Here is a 19,848-nt window from a genome sequence, read left to right on the forward strand (position 1 = left end):
CATTTGTTAATTTTTGTGCAACAGATAATTGTAATTTGAAGGAGCATATACAACAGTGAATATTAAATCATATTTAATACAATATTTATCTGTGTAATAATCACCTTCCAACTTGAAACAGCTACTGGATATTGCTGAAATATGTGTTTAAAAGAAGCACTGCACTGCTTGCAATTAGCAGAATTAGAGTCCCTTATTAAACAGATGTTGTGGTGCCCAATAGACACAAAACAAAGGACTAAGGTGCAGCCTAAAGAACCTTAGACTCAACAGGCGGGTGACAAGCACTGATACACTGCTTAGGTATTTTGTGATGGTGCTCACAGCATTTTCTCAAATTCTCAAATGTGTCCATTTGTCCAGAAGGTTTGGTGTCCCCTGCTCTAAGGTGGGAGGCACTCTCTCTACTCCTTACAGTTTAGAGTGCACACCTGTGAAAATCAGCATCAGAAGTTACGAGCTCAGTGGCCTACCTTTCTTAGAGTGGAGATAGGGAATTTGTGGCTCTAGATGTTTTGGCCTACAACTCCCATCACCCACACTCAGCACAGACAAGGCACAGGTGTGAGGCATCACAGGAGCTGAGGAACATGAAGTACCCCCAACTACTTTAAAGCATGGGAGAAAAATGTTGGGTATTCTGAAGTTCCTCATTCAGCTATGGAAAAATTCATGGCATTACCCCAATCTTAGATTGCACAAAGAAATGGGAGTTGTGGGCAGGGGAAGCTCTACTGTTTTCTTTTGATCACAGATTGGAGATAATAGCACAAATGACAGCAGCAGGAGAAACTGTGAATCTGTTCACACAAAATGCAACATGCATTCAGGGACTCAGTCAACAAAATTTTCTCTGTGCCTCTCTCACAGTCAGCATAGAGAAAAGCAAAATACATGGGACAGGGCAATGATATCAAAGGGCAGAGGTCAATGAGGTCATCGGGTTCATGGTGGAGCCAATTTGGTCCCCACCTAAAACTGGTTTCCTGCCCTTGTTTGGAAGACAATTCCTCACTCTTTGGCAATCTCTTAAACTGCAATAGAGATTCCTCTTTATAATGTAGTATACTTATAAGAAAGTCATTTGCAAAGCAAAGACTCAGTCCTGGAATGCAGGTGATCTCTAACTATATGCCAAGTACTTTTTACAAGAAAGTGATGAGAAAGACAGGTTTTCATCTGAGCATTCATACATACGAGTGCTGTGCCTGCACAGTCCCACGTTCAGGAAGATTCCTTTAGTTAAGCCTAGAATTTTTGGTGGGCGCCCAGCCCCCCCTCCCCATTAGATAAATAGGCAGACTCCCACCATTTTCTTCATCATGGTCTCTTGCGCATCACAAATACGGGTGACTAGCAAGCATACAATTAAAGAAGGTGGAAGGGGTCATTACAGGAGAACAGACGGCTACACACCCATCCAAAGGAGCAATCCAACCTGGCTCTCACATCAAGCTGATAGTGGTGGATGAACGTGGATGGTGATGACTATGTAGCTGCTCTGCACAATACATCTAATGGTAGTCCTGCATGGAGGGCTGTTGATGTTGATATCCCCCTAGTGGAATGAGCTCTAGGACAGTCTGGTAAGCTAATTTAATCACCTCTATCATCCAGTGTAGACAGCCAGGAACTCCAAGTGGTTTATATGCAGTCTCTTTTCGGGTCCTAGTATTGTCCAGAATGGGTGCCCCAACTGGTGAGGGTCATTGTTGGTGGTCATTGTCGCTGTCAGTTCCAAGGGTAGGAATGGAAGCCCCTCCAACAGATTTGACTCATGCATCCACCAGGCTAGGCTTCCCATACATGGATAAGCAGAATTAGAGTCTTGTTAGCTGTTGTGGAGGATCTCAGGCTGCTATGAAGGTCAGAGACTGTAGCCAGGAGCTTCTCCATTCAGTTTCACAGTGGGTACGCTCAGGCTGGCACAGCAACAAGAACCATTCTTTCATAGTACTTAGAGCACACTCCCACATCTCCATCCTAAGATGACCAGCCCTGCTTGGTGAAGGCCTGGGCAGTGTGGGCATTTGTCCACAGGATGTTCCTCCCGCAAGCAGGTGAGGCATAAAGAATGGCCATCGGTGGAAGGCATCTTAACACCACATTCAGCACACTTATGAAACTCCGGTTTGAGAGGAAAAAGGAAGACAAGATGTAAGGGTATGAGAAAAAGACTAATTTACTTTGTATACTTTTGTGAGGAATAGATGGGGAAAGGGGGTATCCAAAAAGGAGGCAGGTAAACATAAGCGAAAAGATTGAAAAAGGTGGACAGGAGATCAAGAAGGAGGTAAGAAATACAAGAAAGGTTTTTGTGAAGAAAAGGCTGAGGTACTCGAGAGATCCCAAGGCACTGCAAACAGCAATGGAAAGTGAACCAAGAAAATGGCAGGAGCTGGACTATTTATATAACAGGGATGGAGGGGGCAGGACTCCCACCAAAAATTCTAGGCTTAGCTGGAGGAATCTTCCCGAACTTTGCACTGCGCAGGTCCAGCACCTATATGTGTGATACACAGACTACGGCAAACAACTAATTATATATTAAAGATCTGGAAGAACACCTTTCAAGTTGAAGGCATAGTCCAATGCATGTTTAGACAGAAAAAGGTCTACAACTCCTAGTAATGCCCAACCAGTAACTGTTTGTTTAAACATATGCAGGACTGCACCCTTAATAAAGGAGCAAAGTGCTCACCAGGGTGCTATAAACAGACATTTGGAAGCCAACCCTTTTCATTTTGTAGAGATGGGGGTGGAAGATCGCAAGCAGCTAAGTTTCCAGCTGCAAAGCTTGGACTAAAAGAAAAGAGAACTGATACATGGAAGGGACTGTCTCTTTCACTGAAATGTAACAGAACAAGCAGCCTGAGTTGTTATGTACCAAGTCACTGTCAGATGCACAGTTCCCAAGTGTACATTCACTATTCAGTTTCATACTTGCATATTGTGAAGAATTACACATCTCACATTAAAGTGGGTGGTCCATATATAGTTTGTCAGTGTTGAGTCAACAAATGGATTTTAGATTTTTTTCTTATGGACTAACATGATATTATGTTGTTTTATGAGTAAGTTGGCAAATACCAAACTTAGCCAGGGAGGATAAGGTTACTACAACTAGAAACAAATGAGTTCCTGTCATCTGAAGATAGGCTTTATTTTCAGAGGGTTAGTTTCCTTCCCATTGCTTGGTAACACTTCCCAGTTTGGCTTCTATTTAAGTTTTGTTTAACTACTGCACAACCCAAAACTAATATCTAATTTTACTAATATGAGGATTGCTGTGTTTCTCTTTACTTTTCTTCTCTGCCAAGATGCCCTGCATCTCTGCCCTTGCCTGTTGGAGACAAACCAAGTAGCAACTGAATTTCATATTTTCAAAATGGGGAAAACCAACCATTGCCCCAACAGCATTTGGTGTAAGCAAACCTGCACAGCAACTAATCTATCTAACTCATCCTTTCCTACAACTCTGCCTTAAGATTCTGACCATTCTCTTTTCCTTCTGAACCCCTGCACTGTGCAATCTTTTGCCTGATCAAGAGATTGAAATCTATCAAAAATCTGCTCACAATTTTGTACAATTCTGGTCAGTTCTAATTAATATCTTTTGGACCTGTACTTATCTGGGAATTCTAGCATTTTTCTTTTGAACCAACAGGTTACTTCATTTCGTGCTGAACTTTCAGAAACTTGTTGGTAAGAATTCTCAATGAAAGTTTCTACAACAACTCAACCGTAATGGGATGGGGCATTTTATGGATTAGCAACTGTTAAAGAAAGAAGCAGAGGGTGAGGATAAGCTGACAACTTTCACAATAGAGGCAAGTATGGTGGTTTCTTCCAAGTACCTGTATTTGGACTAGGCAAGAATAATTATGAAAAAGTGAGAAGGGGGCATGGGTAACAAAACACATAGAAAGGCACTTTCAATTCACTGAATCTTTGCAGAGAGGGAGGGAGGCAAGACCATAGGCCGGGGGATGGCTACCTTTTCTAATGAAGTCTGTAGTCAATTGAGGGTATTCTATCATGATCTGCATACCGTGGTAGCAGTGGGTCTATCACCTCTTTTCTTTCTCCCACCTCCTTTCCTCTCACTTTTACTTCCCTCTTTTCCATGTTACTCTCTTTCTTCTTGTTCAGCATGCTGCCAAGAGCAGACAAATCACTCTTTCTGGAGGTCTGAACTAACTCCATGTAGAGCTGTACAGAATTAGGCTGGCAGCTGCAGCTGTAGCATATGTGCTGTAGGCTACATATGAGAGAGACCTATTACAGTTAAAGAATACAGCAAAAAGTGAACACTAGGATTCTATTTATGTATAAATATGTGTTATGCATATTTTGTACTAAAATATCTTCACAAGTCTGCAAATGACATAGGTGAACTAGTTTCTTATTTTGTCAAGAATCTCCAAAATTTCCTTGACCTCAGTCTAAGTCTCAGAGAAACCTAGAAAACTTGGGAAGACGTCTCATTGTTTTCTGAACCTGTCCTAAGTGGAATTATAGAAATTATCCCACACTTCTCCATGCTCAGGGAAGGGCAAAGGAAATTTAACTTCTATGGGGTTGTAGAGAGGCTTGGAAAGCAGCAAGATTATCTTGCTGCACTGTAAGCTTTCTCTTTATTCAGTGCTTATAGCCCATGGCTAAGCCATGGAGCCAAATGGGTGACCTTGGGCCAGCCACAGAATCTCAGCCCAACCTACCTTGCAGGCTTGTTGTTGTGGGGATAAGACTGAGAGGAAGAGGAAGAGAATGGTGTAAGCCACTTTGAGTTTAGAAGTAAAAAGAGGAATATAAATCGAATGCAGAGAGAGAGAGAGAGAGAGAGAGAGAGAGAGAGAGAGAGAGAGAGAGAGAGAGAGCACGCGCGCGCGCGCAAGTGCAACCGAGCGAGCGCTTGGTATATAAAACTGGGCTTTGTCACTGCAGTTTTGCTTGTCACATGTCACACACAAGATCTCATTTCCCTCCCGAAAAATTTATGGATCCCTGGATGTTTTAATTATGTTTTTGATACTGCTGCACAGTACTTAGAGTGCCTGCTGAAAATAGCAGCTCAGAAATTTATAAACAATCAAGTATATAACACTGGACGACTACTAAAACCTCTCGGATCCTGCTGTTTACCGAAATCATCAAAAGTATAACACTACCAGCTGTAAAACAACTCTTTAAAACCAACACATGACATCCTCCACATTAATGGGACTATTGCTTCCCTTTTAGAAAAAGATCAAATGTACCCGAGTGTTTAATCCACCCCTCAGAAAAAAGTCAGCAAAAGTCCTATGGACATTACTGGAACCATAATGAGCCTCCTGCTTTAAGATGCTTGTGACACTTTCTACAATAGAATATTGCATCCAAAGTTAGCAGAACTCTCTACACTACTACTCTACACTACTTCTATACTACTTCTCAAAACTTGATACTATAAGCAAAAAGTTGCCTTTTGAATTGGGAATGGAGGTACTTTCCCCTCCTCCAAAGACTCCAGGCTTCATGTGACCAAGGCTCACAACTGAACACAAGTCCACATGACTATCAGAAACACAAAACCCCCTGGAGGTGGGGGAAATCCCAGAACCATCTCAGGCTTGTGGCTACATAAAGACCTGCAGTTCTGTAGCAGTTAACAGCAACCATAAAGCAGAAATGTATTTTATAACAGTGGTACTCAAAAGATATTAATGCAAAATCATTATTTATAACCGATTAACTACTGGATGCATGATCAGTCTCTACCTACTGCCAACCATAATCACAGAAACATTTGCTTAAAACAGCATGTTTGTTCTCAAGTAAGTGTCACTGATTTCTGAGAGGAACATACTCTGAGCATGTGCACATAAATTCTGCAGTATTAAAACAGCAAAACTGTACATTTCATTCAACGAGCACCTTCAAATTATGTGGAGGTGTACAGGAGCTTGGGAAGTGCATCACGCTACAGCATCAGGACAAGAGTATTTCAAACTATATACTGCAGAGGCAAAATCTGCAGTTGTTATTTAATGTGGCATAGCCCCAAGTTTGGTTTCATTTTTCAAACTTTAATTTAATAACCTTATGAAGGAAAAAAAAAAAAGACCACTACCTGGCAGTCTTCTAAACCACATGGAATCATAAGGAGATTCTCACTAACCCTGACCAGCCTTTGTATGCACACAGTTCATCTCAGCAGATGCCAAAGCAATATCATCTTACTTTAGGGATTGTCAGTTCCGCCGTTATTCTGCAGACCTCCTTTCTAGGACAGATTAAAGACTTTTCTGCTACAGCCAACTCTTATAAAATTTGAGTTAGTTTTAAATTTTTACAAACATACTTATATTAGTCATACTGTATCTAAAAGTAATTTATGCCCCCACACCACCATCCCAACAAAACGATATTACTGCTAAAGACTGATATTGTGGCTTGGATATGACACCAGATAGTAGAATATGATTAAAGTTAATGTTTTGTAAAATTGTCATGGCAATATAAAAGATTCATTTTGCCACCACAACGGAACCCTCAAACCTTTATCTTCTTGTTATTTCCCAGTGAAATAAAGCCATATACTTTTTAGTGATTTGCTTAGACCATAGTAACCAACAATCTTGAAAGAGTCCACATTTTCTTGTCAAAATGAATTATAATAGAAAAAAAAAATCAGTGACATTACTCTGTTCTTAGAGTATACATAAAATATAGAAAGGTAGTAATACATAACCAACCATATTTCTCTGAATACCTTTGCACAAGGAATAATTTTGACTGAATTCAAAACGATGCACCATTAACAGAGGTCTCTAGTGAGACAGGTGTGTGAGCACATGACTGAATATTAAAACAACTGAATATGGCCCAAATAAACTACTTTCTTAAGCTATGCATTGCTAGTAAATTAGAACTTTTGTTTTAAGGTTTTTTTTTTATTTGTTTGTAAACCATACTGAGCATGTTCTCTACAAGAATCCCTAAGAAACTTATGAAACTTAAGCATAAAACAGTTTCAAAAGCAGTAATTAATCTCCTAGATCCAAAATAGCTGAATGCATATACGTAAACCTCATATACTCATTCTAGTAAGCAAGGAGTCTTTCCTCCAAGTCTCCCTCCATCCTCACTAAACAAGCTATCAACACTACCACTGCTGACCATACTGATGCCATGTTACGTGGTAAGTGAGGATGGGGGAGGATGCTGCAGGAAGGAATACGTGGGCTGGACGTGGGTACCACTAGCTGCATGTGCCTTCCCTGTAGCAGCACTCTGCATATCTAATAAAGTAATTACCTAGCTGCTTAAGTTTAACAAATGTAACTAGTTACTAGGATTCAAAGGCTCACTGAGGTGGGGGGAGGGGGGAGGAAACCACACGATCCAGACAGTATAAAGTAAAAAAGTACATGCAGCGCCAATCATTGCACATGACCAATCACAGAGCAAGAAAAACTATCCTCCCCAAAGTTGCTGCATGGACTGAGAAGTAAACTTTGGCTGCAACTGAGCACCAGAACCTCTGAAAGCCTTCCTGAAGCTACAGTAGATTGTGGAGCATGCCAGTAGCTATTCTGAATATTTTGATGTAAGCTTATTTATTTATTTATTTATTTGTTTATTAAAACATTTTTATGCCGCCCCATTCACCGAAGCCTCGGGGCGGCTTACAACAATAAATTAAAACCACATAAATTAAAATATACACATTAGAATAATAATAATAATAATTTAACACACACACACACACACACACACACACACTATAAAATAAGCCACCCTGGCCAGATAAAATTCAATAGTATTAACATTTAAAATGCTGCTTAAATAAAAAGGTCTTCGCCTGGCGCCGAAAAACAAAGTTGCCATGGTTTGTTGCACTGTCCAAACCCAAGTAGCAGTGGTTGTTTAACCTTGAAACAATATTTGCCTGCCTACTGGTATATGCCACAAATACGCCACTGTGGCTTAAATAAGACTGAAGTCCATGTGTAAAGACTTTTAATGAAACCATGATGCACTAATAGGAATCATTTTTCTACTGAGTTCACTCCCATCAAAGTTACTCCCACTTCACAACGCTAACAAGTTACCTGCATGCCTCAGTGATTTGACATGGTAATATAAAAACTGCCAGGGATAGAGACTAGCCCTGGCAAACATTATGCCTGCAATAGGAAAATGCAAAGCACACAGAGGGAGATGGAGCCACATACTTGTCCCCAGCTCTAACATCCCTTCATGTATTTGCCCCACCCACTCATCCATTTGAATATTTTTATATATAAGTTGCAGCTATGGTTTGCTGCACTGTCCAAACCTTTGCTTCCAGCAGAAAAGTCTGAGGGTGCTTCAACATGCATTTGCTGTCAGGAAAGACTAAGGGGTTCTGATCAGACAGAGGTTTCTATGTACGCTCAATAAATGCACAGAAAGTACCTTCAGATCTTACTGTTACTAACCACAACTGTATGGTGTCAAAATAATCTTCAGTAATACACCCTCTCACAGATAAAAGTTATGAATGGCCGCAGGAGAACTTAGAGAAGGAACTTTTTTAAAAACATTAAGGCCTCAACTCTGTGGAAGCATGGTTATGCCGGGATTATTTTCTATAACTTCACTGAATTAAGTGGATGGTTCAACTCAACAAGGCTTTAACAAAAGGTTCCAGAATAAAAGCATTGCAACATATCCACAATTGTCATCACCACTTCCAGGGATTCTAGCAGCAAGCAAGATACTTGAATTAAATTACCTAAATTAAAGTTGTAATTCCATCTTCACTCTGTGATGATACCAAACACCCTGGTTGAAATTTCAGACTTATTATGAAGTAAGATGCATTGCAGAGAAGAAGTAATGAACTGTAACATTCATTATTGTATTACTGCATCTAATTAAAAGTAGGATTTTTGAAATTCCCACTTTTAAATTTACTTACGATAATCAAATAGAGAACTTTGCCACATTTAAAAACACTTCATACATCTCCATATGGTGTGTGGTGCAACTTTTGCTAACCTAAAAAAAATTGCACAGTATATCAGAGCCTGACAGAAGACTATTTAATTATGCTAGGAAAGCAAAACAAAAAAGAAAAACATTAAGGTTCTTTAAAAGCTGAGAAAAGACACTCATCAATCATGGCTCCTTGGTATCATACCTTTGCATTTTATCTTTTTACCACAGCAATTGCCCATGGAATCCTTGAGCCATGATAAATACAAAGACCCCATCACTAAGCACTTTAATGACAAAATGGTTATAGCTCACTTACTAGAAAGTACTCTGTGGGATTTACTTCTGGACAAGCATGTGTAATATCTCTTTGCAGGAACTGTGCAGCAAAGAGATACTGGGGAAACCTAACACAGAGATATGTGTAAACACAAACACACACACAAATAGTTCAGGGTACATGATCAAAACAAGTAATTGTGGGCTGTTGTGGGGATTTTGGAGGATTGTTTCTCTCTCTAACAAGACACGGTACCTGTGTTCAGAGAGCACAAGCCATACCTGGGCATGTGTTTATGGAAATCATACCCCTCATGTGCCACTATTTAAATACAGCACAGTGGCCTAGTCTGATAGTGTGACTCAATTCAAATACGCCATTCTGATCCTCAGAACCTTGAGTCGTGTTCACAAACACTGACCTGCAACATATATGCATATAACAACATATAAGCTCTGAGTCATACACAAAGCTTATTTCATTAGAAAGGCAAATAAGAGCTATAATAAATTGCAATGCAATAATGATATTCCACATGAAGTGTTAGTAACTGATGCAAATAAACATGCATACAAGTTATTTATGCATTAATGCCAATTACACATTAGTTACTTTTCCAAGTCATGTCCCCACCCATTAGACAGAATATGTATGCATAAAGCATACACTAATTGGAAGAATGAGATAACTACTTTAGAGCAGAGATAGGCAGAATGAGCAAGTATTCCTGACTCCAAATTGTTTAACCACATCATTTTAAAAAAGCAGGGGCTTCCCTCTCCCTTCTAGATCAAGCTGCAAAGATGGAAAAACTTGGGAGAAAGAAAACAGAAGTGTTTTTTTCTGAGACTAGACTGTAAGTTCAGCTCTGATCATGTAGGTATCTTGGACAGTGCATGTGCTCAGGGACACTGATGTCCACAAATACTAAAAGGATGGTCTCCCTCTCCTGCACAACTATTTTACATCTTGCTGAGGAACTATGGGGTTCTGGTAAATTCCAAGCCTGAAGTCCACCCATAACAGTTTTAGATCAATCATTCATTTAGGGAAAAGCAACAGTAAAAAGAAATGTTTTTAATTTTTCCCCACAGGGCACAAGAGGCCAAGGCACCCTCAGTTGCAGGATCACTACTGAGAAGACCTTGTTTTTTGAGCTCATGCACCTAAGTGGGCATACGGTCAGGATCTTCAACTCAGATCTCACATGACAGGCAGTCTTTTGGGCAGTTCCTAAGACAGACAGGCTCATTTTCCAAAAGTGAACATTTTTGGAAAACTTTCAAAGTACCCTGCATTTTTAATATTTTAATGCCCTGCATTATTTCCATAATATGAGTACTTAATATGAATATACTTAAGAGCATAATAAAATGCCTTGAAGTTTACAAGAAAGTAGTTACCACATACTGAGTGCTAAAACATATACATATTTATGCAGCAAAAGGCAGGCTGCTTACCTGTAACTGTCGTTCTTCGAGTGGACATCCGTGCATTCACACATTCTGGGTGCTGCGCTTGCACAGTGCCTGTTGCCAGGAAGATTTAATAGCTTTAATGGTTTTTGGCAGGAACTCCGTGCCCTCCTCCCAACATAGCATAAATGGACAGAGTCCCCATGCCCTTTTCCCAGTCAGCTGAAGAACATCCATTCACCCCAAAGTGGAGCCAGCCAGTATCAAATCTGGCTCATAAAAAGGAAAGAAGAGATATATATCTATATATACATTCACATAAACATATATGTATTTATACATATATATGTATACTATAAATATAGTATACCCAGACACCAACACGATTGAGGCCGGTGTGTGAATGCACGGATGACCACTAGAAGAACGACAGTTACAGGTAAGCAACCTGCCTTTCTTCATCGTGATCTCCATGCATCACACATTATGGGTGATTAGCAAGCTTACCACACCCGGAGGCAGGAAGGTGTCGTCACTGGAGAATTGTGGAGAGGACGGCACAGCCGAAGGAGCAGTCCATCTGGCTTTGACGTCCAAGCGGTAGTGCTTTGTGAAAATGCACAGAGTAGACCATGTAACCGCTTTACAGATATCTTGCAAAGGGATGCCTGTGTGGAGAGCAGAAGAAGTAGCAATGGTTCTTGTAGAGTGTCTTTTTAGAGTAACAGGTAAGTCCAGTTTTGAAAGGCAGTAAGCCAGTTCAATCATCTCGACAATCCATTTTGAAAGTCTTTAAGTATTAACAGGAGCTCCCTTGCTGTGTTCCAAATATTTGATGAAAAGCTATTTGGTTTTCCTCAATGACTCAGTTTGGGATCGATAGAAGGCTAAACAGCGGTGGATGTCCAGGCTATGGAGGGAGTGCTCGATCGGTGTCGATGAAGTAGGGAAATAGGCCAGTAGCACAATGTCCTGGTTAAAGTGAAAAGGAGTCACAACCTTGGGCAGGAAGGTTGGATCGGTGCATAGAACCACTTTCTCCATGTGGAAGTTTAGGTATGGAGGGTCAACACAAAGTGCACAGAGTTCACTGGTTCTTCTGGCTGAAGTAATTGCTACTAAAAAAGCTGTTTTCCAAGTGAAACAGTGGAGATTCATTGTAGCTAGTGGTTCAAATGGAGGCTTCCTAAGAGCCTGTAGGATAATAGAGGGGCTCCATGTCGGAACTACCAATCGGGATGGTCCGCGTAGCAATCAATGCACAAGATAATGCAACAAAACAGAGAAACCTCCAATGCATCCTCGATGATGCAAGATAGCTGCAATATGCACCTTAATGGAGGAAGGTTTAAGACCCCCATGGTGTAACAAGAGTAGAAATTGTAGGACGTTCTCGATGGTAGCAGATTGAGGTAGAAATTGGTTAGCAGCAGCAAAGGAGGTGAAGCGCTTCCATTTTGCATTATAGGAGTGCTATGTGGTCGGTTGTAGTGCAGATTACAGAATAAACTGTGTATCAGGATGCAAGTTGGTTGGGTACAAGGAAGATGTCAGTACCAAGGTTGATACCGAAGGCAATATTGGTCTGGAAAGCTCTAATGCTGTAGATACAACTGTAGAAGAAATAGGTGTCAATCCCAAAGAAGGTACATGTTTCAAATCCAAAGAAAGTGTCAGTATTGATGCAGGAGAAAGAGTCAATGAACGAACCAGTGAGATTCAGAGAATGTAGGTTTGGATGTTGTATGGCACCATGTTCCTGAGTGAGAAGATGAGGAACCTGAGGTAGGTGAAGAAAATTGTGTGAAAGTTGGAGAAGAGAGGGGAACCACGACTGATGGAGCCACCAAGGGGTGATGAGAATTCCGTGAGCACTGTCGTGTTGGATTTTGGCTATGATCCTTGTTATTAACAGTATTGGTGGGAATGCATAGAAGAATTTGTTCTTCACAAAACCATGAGTGCATCCCTGATTGAATTCAGGCCGATGTCAGCTTGGGAGCAGTATGACCTGCAGATGGAGTTCTTATGAGTTGCAAACAAGACTATGTCTGGTGTTCCCCAACACTGAAACAGATGTAGACAGACTTGTAGATCTAGCTCCCACTCATGCGTTGTCGACGTGTGTCTGCTGAGGGAGTCGACTTCCTTGTTGTTGGTGCCTACTAGATGGTCAGCTCGAGGAGTAATCCTGTGGGTGATGCACCAGTTCCACATGTGAAGGGCGTGATATACCACTGGTACTGACTTCGTACTGTCCTGTTTGTTTATGAAGAACACGGTCACAACATTGTCTGATGCTATTTGGACCGTGTGGTCTTGAATGATGGTTCGAAAGGAACGTAGCACTATGAAGACTGCCGGCAATTCCAAGTAGTTGATATGCCTGGCGGTCTCATGTCCGTGCCACATGCCTGGGGTCCAAAGAGACGCACAGTGGACACCCCATCTAGTCGGGGAAGTGTCAGTATAAAGAGTCAAAGTTGGTTCCAGGGCACAGAATGGAACTCCATAGGAGAGATTGGCATCGATAGTCCACCAAGACAAGTTCTGGAGGACCGAGTGCAGAGGTTGTAGTAGCTAGGTCAATCGTAGTCTGGGTGGAAATTGCAATTGAACCAGAGTTGCAAAGCTCTCATTCATAGTCTCACATTTGACACCACTGAAACTGTGGATGCCATGTGACCGAGCATTTGTTGTATCAAGTGTGAAGGGACAGTCCATTGGGCGGTGATCTGTTGGATGGAAGAAATCAGTTTTTTTCTGTTGGTCCTGAGAAAGGAAGGTTCATGTGCATAAAGAGTCCAGATGTGCTCCGATTAAATTGATGACCTGAGAAAGAATGAGGCATGATTTTTCAGTATTATTACAGAGGCCAAGATAATCAACTAGGGAACAGGTAGTCTTGATGGAGGCAAAAAGATAATCCCTGGAGGAGACGATAAGCCAATCATACAGGTATGGATAGATGTGGACGCCCTGATACTAGAGATGGGCACAAACGGGAGCCATACACTTGGTGAATACTCTCAGAGCGGTAGGGAGCCCAAAGCGGAGCACATTATACTCAAAAGATGTTGGTACCGACAGTGAACCAAAGGAGGTGCCTGTGAGTAGGATGGATGCTGATGTAGAGGTAAGCATCTTTCAAGTCCAAGGATGTGAACCAATCCTCTTTCCTGAGCAACGGAAGTATATTCTGGCCATTGTCATTCTGAATGTTTTTGTTTTAATAGATTTATTGACTCCATGCAAGTCGAAAATGGAACGTAGTCTGCCGTCTTGTACCTGGAGTAGAAACCAGGTCCTTTAGAGCAATGGAGTTTATGAATCACTCCCTTACGAAGCAGCTCGGTGACTTCTTCCAGGAGAGTTGGAGAGGCTGCTGTACACCGGATGAAGCCAGAAGGTGGCATGGTCTCAAATTCGATTTTATATCCATGCTCTACGATGGTGAGAACCCACCTATCTAATGTGATGGACTCCCAGATGGGGAGTTGGCTATGCAGCTGGTCCCCAAATGGAAGAGGGGAAGTTGGATTGGAGGAATGAGGAATAGTTCACACATCCCATCAACGCTGACGCTTATCTGCCTCTGGTTGGCACCTGGGTTGCTGATATCAAGGTGCCTTTGATTTCGCTGCTGTCGTTGGCCATATTGTTGACGTCCAGTTGGGTACAGTTGATGGTACAGCTGCTACCAGTATTGAGATCTGTTCCATGGACACTTACATCTTTGGTGGGAAGGTGCTTCCATGTGACGTGTGTTGAGATGAGCTTTCTGGATGTTCTCAAGCTTGTCATCCATCTTTGCATTGAACAATCCAGAGCAATCACATGGCATGTTCTCAACACATTTTTTTTGTCTTCTGTGGCAAATTGCCAGATCTCAGCCAGGCATGGCAATGAAGTGCAATGGCAGCAACGAGAGTTTGGGAGTCACAATCAAAATGATGTCTCGCTGTGTTGAGCTGTTGAATGGAAAGCTGAATTGCCTCCCCGATGAAAAGGCGGGCCAGCTCCCTTTGTTGGTCCAAGAAGAATGCAGCGAGGGACTCTATCTTCTGCCACAAAAAGAATTGATAATGGGCCATGGTGGCCTTGTAGTTGGAGATCCTAAGATCGAGTCCCATTGCAGCATAGATGTGGCAAGACATGTCAATCTTTCTGCCCTCCTTATCAGCCAGAGTTGAATGTTCTTTGCTCTGTCTTCAATGGGAGGATTCAATCATTATCAAATTCAGCTGAGGGAGTTTGAGGAGGAACAGAATGTCTTGCTCTTGAACTTTGTACATCCCCTCTAGGTGCCTGCAGGTGGGTTGTGGGTGGTTCAGAAGCTGCCAAGTATCAGTCATTGCCTGTCTAAGAGTGATGATGAAAGGCAGAGTGATGCTTATGATGAGTCCTCTTTATGAACAATGTCATAAATGTTGTGCTGGTTGTGATCTATTTGCTGCTGCACGTCTATATCCAGTGATTTTGTCACTGGAGAGCAGCTCAGAGAAGGTGCCCTGGGAATCGCCCAGAAATTCAGGACCTTGGGTAGAAATGACTGTGTCAGGAGATGTGGAGGCTTGCTTAGAATCCTCCAAGTCTGAATCCAAGATGTTGGTGGACTGGTGAGCACTGCAGCAGAAGTTGATGGGGCATCTCTCGACACCAAGTAAAGGGTGGAATGATGAGGATGCATTGGTGGTCGTGGGTAGTATCTGTATGGGGGATAGTAATCCCATGGATAGGGCCAGTCGAAGTGGTCAGGATTGAATTGCCCATACGGCAGAGTACCGCGAAGGTTGTGGAGTGGAAGTCTGGAGTGGTAAGAGGGACAATGGGTATTGGTGTGCCCTGGGAGATCCCTCCAGAGATGACTGAGCCACAGACATAGGTGTCGGTGATCTCACAGGCAAACATTCTGTTCCCAGCTGGGGAGGAAATTCACAGATTTCTCTGTCTGAGACTGAACCTCTCGCCAAAGGATTGGGACTGGAGTGCGGCGAAGTTGTAATCCGTGGGAAGGATGATGCAGGTGTCACCTGCATAATGGACTGGCAGCTTGGAGTTTCAGCCAGGACCAAGATTGGTGTGATGGTTGGCTCTGAGCAAGGCACCTTGTCATGTTTCTTGTGCCAGGGCTCAGACTTGTCGGGCTTATCCTTCTTAGGACATTTGGGATTTGAAGAAACCTCGGACTCGACATGCTTCCTCTTCTCCTTATGTTTGCAGGGAGGAAAATTAGAGGAGCACTTTCCACCTTTGCCAACAGGATCCCCTTCAGATGGACGAGTGGGGACTGATTTCAGTGGTCCTGAAGCTGCAGAAGAGCTGGCCTCAGCCAAGACCTGCTTCAAGGCAACCAGTGTTTGGTCCCATAACATTTTTCGCAGTCCATTCTCATGAGCCTGCCTGGTAAATGACTGGCAGTGGCTGCATGTATAGGTCCTGTGCCCAATAAATGTGGCAGAGAAGACACAGATCATGAGGGAGACATCTTGGTTCCACACTGAAAGCACTTACGGAAGGCTGCCTGCTGTGCCATCAAGGAACAAAAGGAGGAGAGAAACAGTGAACCAAGAAAGTTTGTGGAAGAGAAGGATGATAGAGGTGGTTTTAATTTCATTTCATTTCATTTTTGGTTAAGGGGAAGGGGGAAATTAGAAAAGTAAGGGTAGGGGTTTGGTAAGGGGCGAACTGGAACAAAAGGCTGTAAGTTGTAAAGTGGAAAGGAACGAATAGAAGAGGACAAGATTTAAAAGTTTACGATCTAGCGAACTGCAGTCTCAAGCAGACTGGGGAAAGGGCAGGCACTCTGTCCACTTATACTACAGGGTGGGGGGAGGGGAGTTCCCGCCAAAAAACATTAAAGCTATTAAATCTTCCCGGCAGCAACCATAATGTGTGATGCACAGAGACCACGATGAAGAATCTTACTTCCACATTTAACTGGAAATAAGCCAGTGGGACAGTTCCTCATATACCAGCACACTGTGAGATGATTTATTTAACCAAAAAGTGAAATAAAAGGACCTCAATGCTAACCATGTTTCCCACCTGAAAAATCTAAAGACGCATGACACACAGTACTAAGGTTTAAGCAATAATATTCCATAGCAACAACCAGGCAAACAACCAGTTCCTCAGTCAAACAAGAATGGTTTCAAATGCATCTCTTGGGTGACACAGATTGCACACAGGTATGCTGCACTAAGGAATCCTGGGGTAACTACATAATCAGAGATGGAACATCTGGTCATCAGCCTAAGTCTACATCTGGCAACCTACCAAAAGCTTAATAATTTGGGTTAAATATATGGCAAGTAATAGCCTAAGAACAACCAAAATGGAATATACTGCATTTAATTGCTGTATGGCAGATGCAGCATGATTTACTCCTGGCTGGTGACCTTTATAACCACAAAAAAAGTTGGCAGCCTCTGTGTGACAGAAAAAAACAACTCTTTAAGATGAAGAAAAAAAACTCTACCACTTTTTCTAAAAGCAGGTTGCTTACCTGTAACCGATGTTCTTCAAGTGGCCATCTGTGCATTCAAACATATGGGTGATGTGCCTGCTTAAGGCCAGAAAGATTAGAAAGCTAACAGTTTTTGGCGGGAAACTCCGCTCCCCTCCCCCTCCATACTATATATAGAGCGGAGTGTTCGCCATTTTCTCAGTCTTTATAAGACCGAACGTTCGCCCCCTCTCGGGAGAGAGACATATTGCAATGACTTCATTAGGGACCATGACCATCAAATGAGACATGGTACCGACAGAAAATCCACTCACCGACACCAAGCGGGGCCGGCAGGTGGGTTGTGTGAATGCACAGATGGCCATTTGAAGAACGTCAGTTACAGGTAAGCAACCTGCTTTTCTTCATCGTGGCCTCTGCATCACAATATGGGTGATTAGCAAGCTTACCAGACTCGGAGGAGGGAGGTGTCGTCATTGAAGGATGGCGGAGAGGACTGCCCTACCGAAGGTACAATCCTGTCTGGCACGCACATCAAGGCGATAATGCCTGGCAAAAGTACATGAAGCAGCTCAAGTTGCAGCTTTACAGATATCTTGAATTGGGATTCCCGCGGCAAAGGCCGATGAAGCTGCTACTGCTCTCATGGAGTGACCCCTTGGAATGACAGATAAATCCATCTTGGCATGTTGATATATCAATACAACAGTTTGTACAATCCATTTTGAAAGTCTCTGTGATGTGACAGGAAAGCCTTTGTCCTGTTCAGAATATTTCACGAAGAGTCGATTAGAATGCCGAAAAGATTCTGTACGCGATCTGTAGAATGCTAAGCAATGCTGCACATTGAGGGTATGCAGGGATCTTTCAATCGGGTTCAATGGTGATGGAAAGAAAGCAGGTAAAACGACTTCCTGATTCATATGGAACGGAGTGGCTACTTTAGGTAAAAACTTTGAATCCATTCGAAGAACCACCTTCTCTTTATGAAAATGCAGATACGGCGGATCTACTCGAAGAGCACAAAGTTCACTAGCTCTCCAAGTTGACGTGAGGGCTATGAGAAAGGCCGTCTTCCAGGATACGAGATGTAAGTCAATAGTCGCCAGAGGTTCAAATGGAGCTCTGGTAAGTGCCTGAAGTACAACTGAGAGACTCCAAGTAGGCATGACAGGGCAAATTGACGGATGAAGATTCTGCAGTCCTTTGATGAATCATCTAACAATTGGTTGTGAAAAAACCAATGAACCTTGTACCACACCACAGTAATGAGAAATCGCAGCTGCGTAAACCTTTATGGATGAAGGCTTAAGTCCCGAATGATGCAGCTCTAAAAGAAACTGTAATATATTCTCAATAGAGGCCAATTCAGGAGCAAAAGAATGGGATTCAGCAAAAGATGAGAATCGACGCCACTTTGCCGCATAAGATCTCCATGTTGATGGTCATAAAGCATTTCAAGAATTCTCTGAATATCTGGATAGAGAATGCTTGATCCTGAGGTAAATTCTATCAGATTTGAGGAAGTAAGCAATGTCTCGGTTCCGTAAGTGGAAGTTCTGAGTGGTGGAGTCATCATCAGTATCGAGTCGGTATCGAGGGTCATCAGATTCGCCAAGCTGTGAGGCTCAGAGAAGTTAAGTCTGGGTGACGAACTTCTCCATCTTGCTGCGTTATTAAATGAGGTATCGATGGTAGACGGAGAAAAGTGTTGTCCGACAGTCAGAGAAGAGCAGAGAACCACGCTTGACAGGACCACCAGGGAGTGATCAAGATTCCCGTGGCATTGTCATGGACAATCTTCGATACGACTTTCGTTAAGAGTGGGATCAGAGGAAAAGCTTAAAAATTGATGTTGTCCCACAGGATCATAAGGGCATCTCCCGCTGACCCCGGTCCGATGCCTGCTGTGGAGCAAAACGTTTCGCATACCCTGTTCACATGGGTAGCGAACAAATCCATGTCTGGATGTCCCCAACGCTGGAAAAGCTGATTGCAAATCTGTCGATCCAACTCCCACTCGTGAGTTGTTGACATTTGCCTGCTCAACACATCGGCTTCTTCGTTGTCGGTACCAGCTAGATGAACTGCCAGAAGAGTTATGTCTCTAGGGATGCACCAGTCCCACATCTTCATCGACAGCCGAGCCAGGGTGGCAGATTTCGTTCCACCCTGTTTGTTCACATAGAACACAGCGGCTATGCTGTCGGATGCAATCTGAACTACGTGTCACTGAAGAGTATCCTCAAAGGATCGAAGAGCTTTGAAGATCACCAGCAGTTCAAGATAGTTGATGTGCCTGGCTGATTCCTGTCGGTCCCAAGTGTACTGAGTTCGAAGTCCTGTACATATGGCACCCCAACCGATCAACGATGCATCGGTATAAAGAGCCACGGTTGGTTGAGGCGGTTGGAATGGAACACTCACATTCAGGTTGTCTGGTACTGTCCACCATACTGGCCAGGGCGACTTATTTTATATTGTTATTTTTTGTATTTTAACTTAATGTTTGCATTTTACAAACATTTTAACTTAATGTTATAACTTAATGTTTGTATTTTAACTTAATGTTGTGAGCCGCCCCGAGGCTTCGGCGAATGGGGCGGCATAGAAATGTTTTAATAAATAATAACTAAATAAAATATCAAAGAGCGCAGAACGGGTAGTGGGAGTCGGATTGGTTTGCTGGGCGAATCCCACTGTGGATGAAACATTTT

At 42.5% G+C, this 19,848-nt stretch overlaps 1 protein-coding gene across 14 annotated transcripts in view; it reads right to left on the reverse strand.

Annotated features, from left to right (window-relative positions):
* ATXN1 (ataxin 1) overlaps window positions 1-19,848 on the reverse strand; it is a 472,419-nt gene that overhangs the window by 225,954 nt on the left and 226,617 nt on the right. The window contains exon 1 of one of the 14 annotated variants that reach the window (XM_044426656.1): window positions 8,951-8,969. The exons of the other annotated variants lie outside the window; for them this stretch is intronic. The gene's annotated coding sequence lies outside the window, so the exon portion shown is untranslated. Of the gene's footprint in view, window positions 1-8,950; window positions 8,970-19,848 lie in introns of those variants that run through there. 14 annotated transcript variants of the gene reach the window in all.

Source organism: Varanus komodoensis, unplaced genomic scaffold, assembly GCF_004798865.1.
Source record: "Varanus komodoensis strain SLA01 unplaced genomic scaffold, ASM479886v1 scaffold17, whole genome shotgun sequence".
In the NCBI taxonomy this organism is placed as follows: Eukaryota; Metazoa; Chordata; class Lepidosauria; order Squamata; family Varanidae; genus Varanus; species Varanus komodoensis.